Raw genomic sequence first — 16,359 nt, forward strand, 5'->3', positions numbered from 1 at the left:
GTTACTGTGGTAATATAACGTTATGAAACACATTTAATTTGCGTGTACTTAGTAATTCAATAAATTGTCAACTCCTCTTAAGGTCTAGGAGAAACCCTTGTATGGGGATTTCTCAATGAGATTTTTTATAGGCAATGTCTTTTGCAAATATTTGCTTGCTGTATTCGGTCATACATGTTACGTTTGTATTTAGTGTTGTTATCATATGGAATTGTATATGTTTGTGTATATTTATGTGGTTTTATTACTTGCAACCCTGATGAAGCCTTTTTTACGGTGAAACGCGTCGGCTACCCATGTGTGAGAGAAATGAGAAGAAAAGATTATGAATTAAAGAAAAGAAACTAATCCATCAATCAAGACTTGCGACTGTTTATTCACTTACCTGTTAATTCTTTGATACTCAGGGCCTCATTTATGAGAAGTTGCGCATTACTGGGTGAAAGCAGCGATGCAACACTTCTCAGTGCGCCCTCCTTGCAACTCCAAGGATGCGTCATATTTACAGTATGACGCATCATGTCGCAAGGAATGATAGATACGTCAGTACTACTGACGTATCTGTCGGGGCAAAAGTGGCGCATTGCTGGAGATGTGTCGGAAGTCTGACGCAACTCCAGCAATGTTTGGGCCTATGTCACCCTTACGCCTGCCATGAGACAGGGGTAAGGTTTTGATACATTTGCGTCCTAGAAGTGGCGCAGTGAAATTTCATAGATTTCGCTGCGCCACTCCTGCGATCCTTTCCTGCGGGGCAACGCCCACCCTGCATACATTATCTCTGGCGCAGGTGTAATGTAGCGCAGGTGTTTACGACGTAAATATGGCGCATTACTTACGCCACCACGCCGTCACAAAAAGTGACGCACCGGAGGCGTAAATGTGGCGCAGACCTTCATAAATAAGGCCTCTGCCTTAAGTTATGTTTATATCTTCATCAGTGATCTGTCGATGCAGTACTCAGGTGATGGCTTCAGGTGCTGTGGTTTTTCTATCCCTGGCTGCGTTTCCTACATGCTCAGTGGTCATGGGTTTATAGTGCTTCGTCGTGCACCAAGTCAGCATAGCGCTTTGAAGCAGGCCTGAGGCTACCGAGGCGCTCCAGGCGGTGCAAGCATGACCTCTCTCTCTGCTTGTCTCACTATCAGACAGTGGAATTGACTCTTCCCCGAAAGGTAAACATGGCCGCACATTTTTCCAGTAAATATACACTTCACCTCCCTCTCCCCATGTACCCCCCCCCCCCCCCCCCCCCCCCCCCCCCACGAGGATAAAGTCCAGATATTTGACCAGCAGGGATTGGGCGAGAGCCAGGCGGGCTGAGCCCCACCCTGGGGTCTCTTCACCTCTGTCCTTCATTTCACAATTCCGCAGAAATGTTGAATTTCCATGGAAAGGCCCCCCTGCCCCCGACAGACCCCCCCCCCCGCCCCCTCTCTCGCTCCAGAGGGGCCGCCCCGCCTCCCCCTAAGCACAAGGGGGGGGGGGGAGGCCTCTGTGCATTTACATTAAGTGATGTAAGTTGTACAAAGTACTTCACAGGCCCCAGAAGCCAAAGCCCGTTCAAAGCATGAAGCTGAGACCCTGAGGGGCGCAGGGAGGAGGGGAAAAAAACAACAAAATATACACACACTTTAAATAAAACATAAATGCAGGTTAAAGTGATGAGAACAGATACATTCTTTTTATGCTCTGAAAGCTCCGTTGGTTTATACGATCGAGCTCTGCAGATGTGTGTGTAACTCGACAATGACGTGTATTTATAGCGCCTCCTGCGCCTGCAAGCGCTCTGAATGTATGCAACTCATTACTGTAAATGGATGTTACACTGAGGGGCAGAGAACTCAGTGGCGCAGGGCAGCTCAGCGAGTCACCTCACTGCCCTGCACTGCGCTGCACTGCCCTGCACTGCCCTGCGTCACTGGCAAAGGGCAGCTCAGCGTGTCCCCTCACTGCCCTGCACTGCCCTACACTGCCCTGCGTCACTGGCAAAGGGCAGCTCAGCAAGTCCCCTCACTGCCCTGCACTGCGCTGCACTGCCCTGCACTGCCCTGCACTGCCCTGCGTCACTGGCAAAGGGCAGCTCAGTGAGTCACCTTACTGCGCTGCACTACCTTGCACTGCCCTGCACTGCCCTGCACTGCCCTGCACTGCCCTGCACTGCCCTGCACTGCCCTGCACTGCGCTGCACTGCCCTGCCCTTCCCTGCCCTGCCCTACACTGCGCTGCACTGCCCTGCACTTCCCTGCACTGCACTGCACTGCCCTTCACTGCCCTGCACTGCTCTGCCCTGCACTGCCCTGCCCTGCACTGCACTGCACTGCCCTGCACTGCACTGCACTGCCCTGCACTGTGCTGCGCTGCCCTGCGCTGCACTCTCCTGCACTGCGCTGCACTGCGCAGCACTGCCCTGCACTGCCCTGCACTGCGCTGCACTGCGCAGCACTGCCCTGCACTGCGCTGCGCTGCCCTGCCCTGCTCTGCACTCTCCTGCACTGCGCTGCCCTGCGCAGCACTGCCCTGCACTGCCCTGCACTGCACTGCACTGCCCTTCACTGCCCTGCACAGCGCTGCACTTCCCTGCACTGCCCTGCACTGCACTGCACTGCCCTGCACTGCCCTGCACTGCGCTGCGCTGCCCTGCGCTGCACTGCGCAGCACTGTCCTGCACTGTGCTGCACTGCGCTGCACTGCGCTGCACTGCGCAGCACTGCCCTGCACTGCCCTGCACTGTGCTGCACTGTGCTGCACTGCACTGCGCTGCACTGCCTTGCATCACTAGGAAAGGGCAGGGATGTGGCATATTTATGCAACACTGCGCATCCCTGTCCTTTCTCCCTGCACTGGCGCTATTTCAGCAGCCGAGCGCCAAAGTGGGCCCCCTTGCACCAAGGTGCAACTGTGCCTCCATTGCACGCAGGAATGTTTGTGAGCAGGAAGGGGCACCTTGTTCACTTTTACCGCAGCCCCCAGCACACCTTTACCACAGTCCACTGCACACTTTTACCACAGTCCACTGCACACTTTTACCACAGTCCACAGCACTCTTTTACCACAGCCCCCTGCACACTTTTACCACAGTCCACGGCACACTTTTACCACAGCCCCCAGCACACTTTTACCACAGTCTACTGCACACTTTTACCACAGCCCCCTGCACACTTTTACCACCGTCCACTGCACACTTTTACCACAGCCCCCTGCACACTTTTACCACAGTCCACGGCACACTTTTACCACAGCCCACGGCACACTTTTACCACAGCCCACTGCGCACTTTTACCACAGTCCACTACACACTTTTACCACAGTCCACATCACACTTTTACCACAGTCCACAGCACACTTTTACCACAGACCCCTGCATACTTCAATCAATCAATCAATCATATTATTTGTAACACACACTACTTACCCGTGAGCGTTCTCAAGGCACTGGGAGGGTGGGGGGGAATGCTGCTACTGCTCGAAGAGCCAGGTCTTGAGGAGTTTTCTGAAGGTCAGCAGGTCTTGGGTCTGCCGCAGGTGGATGGGGAGGGTGTTCCAGGTCTTGGCAGCGATGTGGGAGAACGATCTGCCGCCGGAGGTCGCTCTTCGAATGCGAGGGACTATGGCGAATGCGATGGTGGCAGAGCTGAGCTGGCGGGCAGGGCCAGGCTGGCCCTAGCGGGCACCGGGCAATCCCCAGTGCGCTGCATGAGTGGGGGCCGTTTTTTGTCACAGGGCCGTTTTTGCAGCGTAGCTGGAAAATCAGCCCTGCAACTAAATCGGCCGAAAACCGGTCCTGGCAAAGAGCTCGGCGGCAGGGGTGGGGTGGACAAGCACACTCCCTTCCTCCCATCCCTCACAAGCACCCACACACACATACTCACTCCCACCCATCTATATGTGCACTCACACCCATCCATTCACAAGCGCACACATACACCCATCATTCGCTAGCGCATACCCATGCACACAAACATTCAAAGCACACAGCACTAATTCACATACATTTTTCTTGCGCCCACCACAACTTATAGTATGGGGCATCGGATCAGCCCCCTTTGAGGCAGTGTCTTGAATTTTCGTGTGTTACGGCATTTTTGCTGGCGATCCATGTGCACATTTGCCATAGAATTAGCGTCCTTCAGAGTTAAGGCTGGTAAACCAGTGTGCTGTTTACATTTTTTTAAAAAAGAAATCATTTTTATGAACGTTTAGTTTACCTCCTTTTCAGTACTATACAAGGGAACAAGAGCTTTAAAATGTTACAACCCGGGCAGGTGCAACTTCGATGACTTCGACAGGTCATTCAGCCCACACTCAAACACAAAAATGTGGTGGCCATTTTGTGAAGCTTTTTTCATGCAATAAGTTAAATAAAAATCAAGACGAATAGATACTACTACACAGTCGCAGCCGGCATTACGGGCGGGTGGGGTCGGGGGGTGTTAGAAATGGGATTTCTGGTTGGCTGAGGCTTGCGCCAAAACCAGGCAGAAACCACCACTCTAGTCAGGGCAAGGGAGTTACACGCCAAGATAACCCCTACTCACCCTCTAGGTAGTGTGGCGAGAGCAGTCAAGGATTATCCCGGAGGCAATGTGAGTTAAGCGTTTGCGCACGCACCCAGCAACAACACCCAAGGCCCACCACAAAGGAAACTCCACACAAGGTTATGTATGAAAATAGCCTTTGTATTATCAAAACACATCGGATAGTAATCACACCATATACATTATGCCAACTGGCACGGGCAATATTTACAAGGGATTATGTACACCTGACAGGGCCACATGGACCACTGTCAGGAATGAGCACTTGGTAGAACTAGCACTTAGAACATAGCATAATTGTAGCTCCAAATAGCAAACATAGCACACAACCAGTAAACACTGGTAAAAGGTAGGAACATACAGTACGCAACCCTAACAGCCTTAGGCATATATCAGGCAGGGAACCATGAACTCACTAGCATAAGCAATACTAGATAGAACAACCTCCTAAGCATAAAACAAACTTAAAAGTAGGAAACAAGCATAAATGCAAAGCATATTATGCATAGATCACATTAGGCAAGTAATCACATTTGCGCCATAAATCACATAACTAACCCCAGGCCAACCTGGCCTCTCAGGGGCTCACAGGCCCAATGTCCAGAGTGTCTGGGCTGGCTGCACAGCCAAAGAAGAATGTGCAAGGGTTTGTGGGGGCCTAAACGATGCAGCTGCCCACTAAGTGCAGCGCAGCTGGGGAAGGCCAAAGTAGGGGCGAAGGAGTGCGACTCACTCCTGAGTCTAAAGACATGTCCCTAGAAAGAAAACCTAAACGTAGCAACTGCCCACTACTTGCTGGGCAGCTGGGGATCAAACTGCAGCATGGGATCTCACCGGCCCTTTAGAACAACAATGCACCAAAACGTGGGAGCCCTCTAGCTCTTGAACATGAATACCACGTTGGAGTGGCCCACTGCCATTTGGGGCCGCTCAGGACTAAGCACGGTGCCCTCTCTGGCACCCCACGGTGCTCTGTGAGACAATGGTGGCCCCTGGGCCACGCGAGCCCCTTTTAGAAATAAATGCCCCCTGGTGCGCACTAGCGCTAGGTGATTAATCATGGTATGTTATGTTATGTTAAGGACACTTATAGAGCGCTCGACTCACCCGGAGTCAAGTCAAGTCAAGTCAGAGAATTTATATAGCGCACTACATACCCAGAGGGTCTCAAGGCGCTTAGGGAGGGGAAGAGGATTATTTGTCAAATATCCACGTTTTAAGTTGCTTTCTGAATGCAAGGTGGTTCTGGGTAAGGCGAAGGTAAGTGGGGAGTAAGTTCCATGTTTTAGCAGCCAGGTATGAGAAGGATCTGCCTCCCATGGTTGTCTTGTTGATGCGAGGTACAGTGGCGAGGGCTTGGTTGGAAGAACGCAGTTGGCGGGAGGGGGTGTAGAAGGACAGTCGTGAGTTGAGGCATTCTGGTCCGATGTCGTAGAGTGATTTGTGTGCGTGGGTTAGCAGTCGGAAAGTGATCCTCTTATTGACGGGTAGCCAGTGGAGGTCTCTCAGGTGACCAGAGATGTGTTCGTTACGCGGGATGTCTAATATGATCCTGGCTGAGGCATTTTGGATTCGTTGGAGTTTCTTCTGGAGTTTAGCGGTAGTTCCTGCGTAGAGGGTGTTTCCGTAGTCCAGTCGGCTCGTGACCAGAGCATGGGTGACTGTTTTTCTGGTCTCGGTGGGGATCCAACGAAATGTTTTTTTGAGCATGCGAAGAATGTTGAAGCAGGATGAGGATACGGCGCTGACTTGTCTGTTCATTGAAAGTGAAGAATCCAGGATAACGCCTAGGTTCCGTGCGTGGTCTGTCGGGATGGGTGCTTTTCCAAGGGCTTCCGGCCACCAAGAGTCGTCCCATGCAGAGGGGGATGTACCTAAGATGAGGACTTCAGTTTTATCTGAATTCAGTTTCAGACGGCTGTGTTTCATCCATTCGGCAACTTCTTTCATTCCTTCGTGTAGGTTAGTTTTGGCGGTGTTGGGGTCATTGGTGAGAGAAAGGATCAGTTGAGTGTCATCCGCGTAGGAGATGATGTTGAGGTTGTGTTGGCGTGCGATGGCCGCGAGGGGGCTCATGTATACGTTGAAGAGGGTGGGACTGAGTGAGGATCCTTGTGGTACTCCACAGATGAATTCAGAGGCCTCAGACTTGAATGGTGGAAGGCGGACTTTCTGGGTTCTTCCGGTGAGGAACGAGGTGATCCATTCAAGTGCTTTTCCTTGTATTCCGATGTTTCTGAGGCGTTGTAGAAGGGTGCTATGGCAGACTGTGTCGAAGGCTGCGGAGAGGTCGAGGAGGATGAGGGCGACTGTGTCTCCATTGTCCAGTAGAGTTCGAATGTCGTCTGTTGCTGCGATGAGGGCGGTCTCAGTGCTGTGTTTTGCTCGGAAGCCAGATTGTGAGGAGTCGAGGGATTTGTTGGCTTCGAGGAAAGCGGCGAGCTGGTTGTTGACGGCTTTCTCAATGACTTTGGCCGGGAAAGGGAGGAGTGATATGGGGCGGTAATTTTTGGGTTCGGTGGGGTCCGCTGTGGGTTTTTTCAGAAGGGCGGTGAGTTCAGCGTGTTTCCAGCTATCCGGGAAGGTGGCGGAGTTGAAGGAGCAGTTGATGACGTCTCGGAGGTGTGGTGCTATGATGGAGTCTGCTTTGTTGAAGATGTGGTGAGGACATGGGTCTGTGGGGGATCCTGAGTGGATGGAGTTCATCAGGCGGATGGTGTCCTCAGTGGAGATTGGGTTCCAGTCGTTAAGGGTGTTCAGGGGGGGAGAATGTTCATCATATGGTTGGGTGGGTTGGTCTCCGGGTTGGTTGTCGAAGCTGTTGTGGATGTCTGCAATTTTCTTGTGGAAGAATGAGGCTAGGGAGTCGCAGAGGGCTTGAGAGGGGGTGATGTCGTTGGAGTTGGCTGAGGGATTGGTAAATTCCTTGATGATGTTGAAAAGTTCCTTGCTGTTGTGGGCGTTGTTGTCTAGTCGATCCTTGAATGCTGTTTTCTTGGCCTTTCGGATTAGTTGGTGGTGTATGCGGGTGGCGTTTTTGAAGGCGTCCTTGGTGCTGGTGGTTGGGTCTTTTTTCCAGGCCTTTTCAAGGGAGCGGCAGAGTTTCTTGGACTTCTTAAGATCATTGTTGAACCATGAGGCCTTCTTGCTGCCAGGTTTGCTTTGACGTTTTTTTAGTGGTACTAAGGTGTCGGCGGTGTTGGATAGCCATAGGGTGAAGTTGGCGGCGGCTTGGTCTGGGTTAGAAGAGTGGGCAGGGGTGTTTAGAAGGAGCGATGAGGAGATCTGGTCGATGGAGATTTTGTTCCAGTTTCTTTGCAGAGTTGGTTGGAGGTGGTTGATGGGGTTCGGCTTGTTGTAGGTGAAGTGAACGCAGCTGTGGTCAGTCCAGAGGAGATCCATAGTATGGCTGAAGGAGACATGTTTGCTGGAGGAGAAGATGGGGTCGAGTGTGTGGCCTGCGATGTGGGTGGGGGAAGTGACCAGTTGTTTAAGTCCGAGGTTGGCGAGGTTGTCCAAAAGGGTGGTGGTGTTGCGGTCGTTGTTCTTTTCAAGGTGAAAGTTGAGGTCTCCCAGAAGGATGTACTCTTTGGAGGGGAGCGCGTGTGGAGTGATGAAGTCCGTGATGTCTTCACTGAATTTTGCGCGGGGTCCTGGTGGTCTGTAGCGGAGGGTGCCTCTGAGTGTGGTCTTGGGGTCGATGTGAATCTGGAAGTGAAGGTGTTCGGAGTTGGCGAGGTTGGCGTCGGAGCTGGTTGAGATGCGGATAGATTTTTTATGGACGATAGCGATTCCTCCTCCTGTGTGGCCGGTACGGTCCTTGCGTGTGATCTTATAGTCTTCTGGGATGGCAATGGTGATGTCTGGGGCGGAGGAAGCGCTCATCCATGTTTCTGTTAGGAAGGCGACGTCTGGAGAGATGGTGTCTAGTAGATTCCATAGGTCAATGGCGTGCCTGTGGACCGATCGGGTGTTGAGAAGGATGCATTGTAGGTGGTTGGGGTCGGGAATCTGTGGTGTGGTCGTAGCGGAGATGTTGTCGGTGCCGATGAATTTGCAGGAGTAGCAAGAGAAAGGTCCATGGGTGTGTCCAGGAGCGGCTTGGACGCAGTTGGGGGCGCGACCGGGGTTAAGGGCTAGGAGGGTGGCGGCATCGTAGGTAATGCGGGAGGGCTGGGCAGCGCGAGGGGCAGGGGGTCTGGCGCTGGGCGCGGTCCAGGCGCGGACGGGCGTAGACGGGCTTACCATTGGCGCACCTTCGGCGCAGATTGGGCGCGATCGCTGCGCGTGAACGCTGCGCGCGGGAAGAACTGTCATATATGGATAGTGGAGGGGGAGGGGCGAGGGCGTCTCAGCTGGGAGGCGGGGCGGGCTATAGATGACCACAACAACAACATACACAAAATGGAGGCGGAGGGGGGAGCACAGCGGAAACGCGCTGAATACGGAAAAGTGGCGATTTTAAAAACAAAAATGCAGGCTTGTCAGAGCGGCAATCAGGCACACAGCGGCAGCAATAATCAGGCAGACTAGCAACAGCAGTGTAGTAACGATACCAAGCACAGCGGAAACGCGCTAAATACAGAAAAGCGGCGATTGTTTTAAACAGAAATGCAGACTTGTCAGAGCGGTAGCCAGGCACACAGCGGCAGCAATAATTAGGCAGACTAGCAACAGCAGTGCAGTAACGATACCAAATGCCACAGGAGGACACTGGGGAGCGACCACTCAGCCCAAGGGAGAGGAGCGAGTCACGGCGCTTTCCGGTGGTGGAGCGCTGTTCTGGTCAGTGGGAGGGCGTCTCAGCTGGGAGGCGGGGCGGGCTATAGATGACCACAACAACAACATACACAAAATGGAGGCGGAGGGGGGAGCACAGCGGAAACGCGCTGAATACAGAAAAGCGGCGATTTTAAAAACAAAAATGCAAGCTTGTCAGAGCGGCAATCAGGCACACAGCGGCAGCAATAATTAGGCAGACTAGCAACAGCAGTGTAGTAACGATACCAAGCACAGCGGAAACGCGCGAAATACAGAAAAGCGGAGATTGTTTTAAACAGAAATGTAGACTTGTCAGAGCGGTAGCCAGGCACACAGCGGCAGCAATAATTAGGCAGACTAGCAACAGCAGTGCAGTAACGATACCAAATGCCACAGGAGGACACTGGGGAGCGACCACTCAGCCCAAGGGAGCTCAGCGCTTACTTAGTGTTAAAGAGGTAGCGGAAGTCAAGGAGAGGACTGTATTAATTAGAAGAGAAATGCTTTTATTTGTTTCCTGAAGATATTATAGGAGGGACATTCTCGCAAGGCAAGGGTCAGAGAGTTCCAGTAACGTGGGGCAAGGAATGAAAAAGCCATGCCACCGGTACGACTAAGACGCATCCTGGGAACATTTAAGAGGGCCAAGGAGTTGGATCTAAGGGCTCGATCAGAAGCATGTTTGATAAGCTTTTTGCGCAAGTAATCTGGGCCTTTCCCTCTAAGAGAGTTGTAGGTTAGGCAGCATATCTTAAAATGTGTTCGCTTTCTAATTGGGAGCCAATGGAGCTCTCTCAGCAGGGGGCCTGATGGAGAGCCAGTCGGGCGATTCAGGATCATTCTTGCTGCCGTGTTTTAGATAACCTGTAGTGTGGCAAGCTGTGTTGTTCCGACTTCGGCCAGAAGAGCATTTCCATAGTCAAGGCGACTGGTCACCATGGCCTGGACCAGGATTCTACGATGTTTAATCGGCAGGTAGGGCAGAATCTTACGCAGAAGGCGAAGACTGTAATAGCATGAGCTGGTTACGGCAGCAATCTGATCTTTCATAGTTAAAGAGTGGTCCAGAATTATTCCCAGGCTCTTCACTGACTGTTGTGAGATGGGGGCCAGTCCAAGCTGGGGTGGCCACCGGTCATCTGTCCAGATCATCGATGCTTTCCCCATCAACATTACCTCCGTCTTACTTGGGTTCAAGTGGAGACAGTTCTCAGACAGTGAGCATGCCCGCCGAGAAACGTGCTTTCTCAGATTCTATATGAGAACCAATAATGAACATAAGCTGGGTGTCGTCCACGTATTAAATTATATCGAACCTAAATTGTTCCACAATTTTTGCCATGGGGGCCATATAGACATTGAATAATGTTGGGCTCAGACAGGAGCCCTGGGGTACACCCCTGTCCAGGCAGGTTTTCTTCGAGAAGAATGGTCCCAACATAACCGTTTGATGTCTTTTGGTCAGGAAATTCTGCAGCCATTTTAGGGACATGCCCGGATGCTACAGGTATGGAGTCTCTCCACGAGCTTTAGATGTGAGATAGTATCGAAAGCCGCAGAGAGATCCAGGAGGGTCAAGACGACAGATCCTCCGGCATCCACTAACTGCCCCAGGGAGTCAGTCACTGCTAGAATCATGCCTCGTGTTGGAGCCTTCTAGGCTCTGGGAGCACTGCGGGCGAAAATGCGGGGAAGAACATGGGCCACTCTGGGCCTGTTGAAAGAAATGTAGCCCCCGTGGGAACCATCTGGCTCTGTGCAAATAGTGGGGCGGCCCCCCTCTCTTGGCGAGACTCACTCGGCGCTCTCTCTCCCCCTCCATCCTCCGGGCAGCTCCACTCACTGGCTGCTTCTCCGGGGCCAGTGGGGGCATGCACCATGCTTCACCCGGTCCCCCATCTTGGTACCGGGATTTTGGGAGGCGGAGCCCTCACGGCTCTGGGCTGGCTCCTTGACCGGGCCTCCATTCAGCACATGGGAGCCCGGCAACACTTGGGCTCCTTTCCGCTGGCGGCCCCGTGGCCCTCCCCACTTCACGGGAGCCCCGGGCCGCGGGAGGCCATGACGTGGCTAGCTTCTCTTCCTTTCTCGGTGGCGGGGCGGGACTTCCTCTCGAAACCGGAAGTCCCTCCCGCCGTCAGGCACCACGGTGCCTGACTTCCGATTTGGTCGTGGCTGCGGAGGCAATCTCTTTTTGGGGATAACGAGGGGTAGGCACCCTCGAGGTACAAATTAAAAGTAGAAACGGGGTGGGCACCCGATAAGGAGCATATCAAGAGGGGTGGCACCCGTAATAATTTTCTACACGAAAAGGAAGACGCAGGGTGGGCACCTGCGCACTCGGGGGCAAACGACAGCGCTCTGCCCAGAAATGAAAAATAAAGGGCTCACAAGGCGCTGGGGGCACAGACAGCACTAAAGGCCCCAGAGATGACCCCTACCTCAAGAAGGGTCCCAGCAACACAGGACAAGGCTTCCAGGGCAAGGAAAGTTTTCCAGCCATCCTCAGGCCAGGCAGAAGGGGCCCCAGAAAGAAGTCCTCCAGCAATCCAGGGGCTTGGCAGGGCCCAGGGAGGCAAGCCTTTCCCTGGGCCCCAGCAGCAGCACGGCCCTTGTATATTCAAGTCAGGAAACAAGAACATTCTACATGAGGTCACAGCCTCTTTTTATACACAAATTTCCTTTGTCTAAAGGTGCAGGCAAGGGGCGAACCAGATGCAACTGGTTCTGGAGCACTTTGTTTTGCTCAGCCCCTCTGCCTATTCACAGGGTGGTACAAAAGGGGATGGTGATGGACGGAGCATCTGAACCAATCAAACACTCACATCCAGTTAACAGATCTGGGTTTAATCAATTACTGTTCTTTAGCCCACTCTGCCACCCCAGTTCAGACATGGCCATATGCAAATCAGTCTGACGCTGTGCCTCATGGGAACAGTCCAGCCCGAACTGCCAAGCCATGCCTTCCCTGGACCGGAAACAAGCTTCCGAGGACCTGTTTCTGGCATTTCAGCCGTCTTCAGCCAGGCTTGCTTGAATCCAGTGGCAAAGGGAGCAAGGGACTCACATCTGAGGATACCCTGCCAACTTATGGCGAACAAAGTGGTACCAAAGGTGGTGGTGATGGACGGAGCATCTGAACCAATCAAACACTAACACCCAGTCAACAGATCTGGTTTAATCCATCACCGTTCTTTAGCCCACTCCGCCACCCCAGTTCAGACATGGCCATATGCAAATCAGTCTGACCCTGTGCCTCATGGGAACAGTCCAGCCCGAACTGCCAAGCCATGCCTTCCCTGGACCGGAAACAAGCTTCTGAGGACCGGTTTCTGGCATTTCAGCTGTCTTCAGCCCGGCTTGCTTGAATCCAGTGGCAAAGGAAGCAAGGGACTCACGTCTGAGCATACCCTGCCAACTTATGGCGAACAAAGTGGTACAAAAGGGGGTGGTGATGGACGGAGCATCTGAACCAATCAAACACTCACACCCAGTCAACAGATCTGGGTTTAATCCATCACCGTTCTTTAGCCCACTCTGCCACCCCAGTTCAGACATGGCCATATGCAAATCAGTCTGACCCTGTGCCTCATGGCAACAGTCCAGCCCGACCTGCCAAGCCATGCCTTCCCTGGACCGGAAACAAGCTTCCGAGGACCGGTTTCTGGCATTTCAGCCGTCTTCAGCCCGGCTTGTTTGAATCCAGTGGCAAAGTGAGCAAGGGACTCACATCTGGGCATACCCTGATGTTCACCCTATGTGGGAAGGGTATGCCCCGTCGTGGGTCCTGTGCTCACTACGCCACTGGAGTCAAGCTATCCTGGCTGAAGACGGCTGATAGCCAGAAACCGTTCCTAGGATGCTTGATTCTGGTCCAGGGAAGACATGGCTTGGCACTGGCAGTTCGGGCTGAACTGTTCCCATGAGGCACAGGGTCAAGACTGATTTGCATATGGCCATGTCTGAACTGGGGTCGCTTGGTGAGCAAATTAATGATGGATTAAACCCAGATCTGTGACTGGGGTTGAATGTTTTGCCATGTTCAACATTCTGTCCATCATTTTGTATGTTTTGATGTTCACCCTATGTGGGAAGGGTATGCCCAGACGTGGGTCCCGTGCTCACTACGCCACTGGAGTCAAGCTATCCTGGCTGAAGATGGCTGATAGCCAGAAACCGGTCCGAGGATGCTTGATATTGGTCCAGGGAAGACATGGCTTGGCAGTTCGGGCTGAACTGTTCCCATGAGGCACAGGGTCAAGACTGATTTGCATATGGCCATGTCTGAACTGGGGTGGCTTGGTGAGCAAAATAACGATGGATTAAACCCAGATCTGTGAATGGGGTTGAATGTTTTGCCATTGTGCAACATTCTGTCCATCATTTTGTGTGTTTTGATATTCACAGGGTGGGTCAGGGACATCAGACACACCACAAGGGGCGGAGCCAGCATTGTAGAGGGAAGGCCCAGCCCTATTCGGGTCCCAGGTGCACTCCTCCCTGCCATCAACATGCAGATCTCTCCATCAACCACCGGGGCAGACCCATCCTGACTCCTGGAGCCAGGCACACCAGCCAGCTCCAGCCAATCACAAGCCACACAGTCAAATCACATTCACTGCACAGACAGGCCAACTTCTAGAAGTGGCACTTCCACACTAGACGCAATAAATCTGCGCACATCATCGCTCAGCATTTAATCACACGAGTCCGCACATACCAAACTCAACCCTTCACTGCCCACACATGAGGAACTATCATGGACACACATATCCCCCATGCATTCCTATGGCAGGGTAGGCCAATCTCACACACGCATTCAGAGAGCGCACGCACTTTACACTGCTCCACAATGCTAAAGTGCGCAAAGACCAGAAATCACTATACTTATCTCAGAGTTCAATGCCAAAAGTTCAGGGGTAAACCTGCCGGAAGGGCCAAGTCCAACAAGGTAGAAATGGGCTTGTCGCGTTGCGGAGGGGATGGGGGAAGGCGGAAGGGGTTTAAGGGAAAAATATAAATAAAATAAAAGTTAATTTTACCGTCCTTCACGCTTTTCCTCACGTCCCGAGACTCCCGACTCCCACCGTTTGGCTTTTTGAATGCTGCAGCACTCGTCATCAGGTAGGCTGCAGGCAGCCTCCCTCCCCTCCAGCAGTCGCAGCGATGCAATTGGTGAAGCCGCTGACCCACCCGGGTCATTTTCTCTCTGTATGTGGCAGCATACAGAGTGAACAGGGAGAGTTGGCGGTGTTTCTCGAGAGCAGGGGGGAGTGGTTTGCCCATTATTGTTCAAACTAACTGTTTGGGCAGCCTCAGGCTGCCGAAGCAGTCAATATGAACAACAGGGGGCAAGCCACTCCCCCCTGCTCTCGAGAAACACCGCCCACTCTCAACCAGGAACTTCAGCTTTCTCGCCGTGCGAGAAGGCAGAAACAGATGGTAGTTATTACCATTTATGTTTCTGTCTTCTCGCACTGCGAGAAAGCAGGGAGGCGGTGCCCAAACTCCCCCATTATCGGAGCCGCCACTGCAGACAAGCACTTTTCCAGGTCTGGTTTTTATTCCCAGTCCAGCCCTGCTGGCGGGTGGGGGTGTAGAAGCTGAGTCGTCTGTTGAGGTACGCTAGTCCTGTGTTGTGGACTGCCTTGTGTGCGTGGAAGAGGAGATTGAAGGTTATCCTCTTGTTGACAGGGAGCCAGTGCAGGTCTCTCATGTGGGGTGTGATGTGGCTGCGGCGAGGGATGTTGAGGATCAGGCGTGCCAAGGCGTTCTGGATGCGTTGAAGCCTTTTCAGGAGTTTGTCCGAGGCTCCTGTGTATAGGGCATTTCGGTACTACAGCTTGCTGCTGATGAGGGCCTGGGTGACCGTTCTTCTCGTTTCACTGGGGATCCATTTGTAGATCTTGCGGAGCATGTGGAGGGTGTTGAAGCAGGAGGAAGAGACGGCATTGACCTGCTTAGTCATGGAGAGGGTGGAGTCGAGGATGACCCCAACCCTGCGTGCGTGGTCGGTGGGTGTTGGAGCTGTTCCCAGTGCGGTCGGCCACCAGGAGTCGTCCCAGGCCGAGGGTGGTGGATACAAGGATGAGGACCTCCGTCTTATCTGAGTTCAGCTACAGTCAACTGTTTATCATCCATTCAGCGACGACCTTCATTCCTTCATGGAGGTTGTTTTGCCGGTGTGGGGGTCTTTGGTGAGAGAGAGGATCAGCTGGGTGTCATTTGTGTAAGAGATGATGTTGAGGTTGTGCAGTCGAGGGACGTGGGTGAGTGGTGCCATGTTGATATTAAACAGCGTTGGGCTGGGAGATGGGCCCTGGGGTTCGCCGCAGATGATCTTGGTGGCTTCGGAGTGGAAGCGAGGAGGCAGACGTTCTGTGTTCTGCCGGAGAGGAAGGAGGTGGTCCAGTCCAGGGCCTTCTCCTGGATCCCGGCGTCGTGGAGGCGTGTACGTAGAGTGCGGTGGCCGACCATGTCGAAGGCAGCTGACAGGTCCAGTAGGATGAGGGCTGCGGTTTCTCCGTTGTCCAGCAGAGTCCTAATGTTATCTGTGGCGGCAATGAGGGCAGTTTGGGTGCTATGGTTGCTGCGGAACCCGGACTGGGACTGGTCCAGGATGCTGTTCTCCTCGAGGTAGCAGGCCAGTTGTTTGTTGACGGTCTTCTAGATGACCTTCCCCGGGAACGGGAGCAGGGAGATGGGCCGGAAGTTCTTGAGGTCCTTGGGGTCCTCTTTGAGTTTCTTGTGAGTAAGGCATTGATCTCAGTGGGCTTCCAGCTCTCCAGGAAGGTTGTTGTCTCGAAGGAGTTGTTGATGGCTTTCCAAAGATTGGGTGCGATGGCGGAGCTGGCTTTGTTGAAAATGTGGTGTGAGCATGGGTCTGACGGAGAGCCGGAATGGATGGTGTTCATGATCTTGATGGTGTCGTCGTCGTTTATGTTGGCCCAGGAGAGCAGGCGGTTGGTGCGGATAGTGGTCATGGGGGCGGAGTTCTCAGTGGTTGTCGGGGAGGTCGTGGCGTTGAAGCTGTTGTGGATGTCTGCAATCTTGCAATTGA

This window comes from Lissotriton vulgaris, chromosome 6, assembly GCF_964263255.1.
Source record: "Lissotriton vulgaris chromosome 6, aLisVul1.2, whole genome shotgun sequence".
Lineage (NCBI taxonomy): Eukaryota > Metazoa > Chordata > Amphibia > Caudata > Salamandridae > Lissotriton > Lissotriton vulgaris.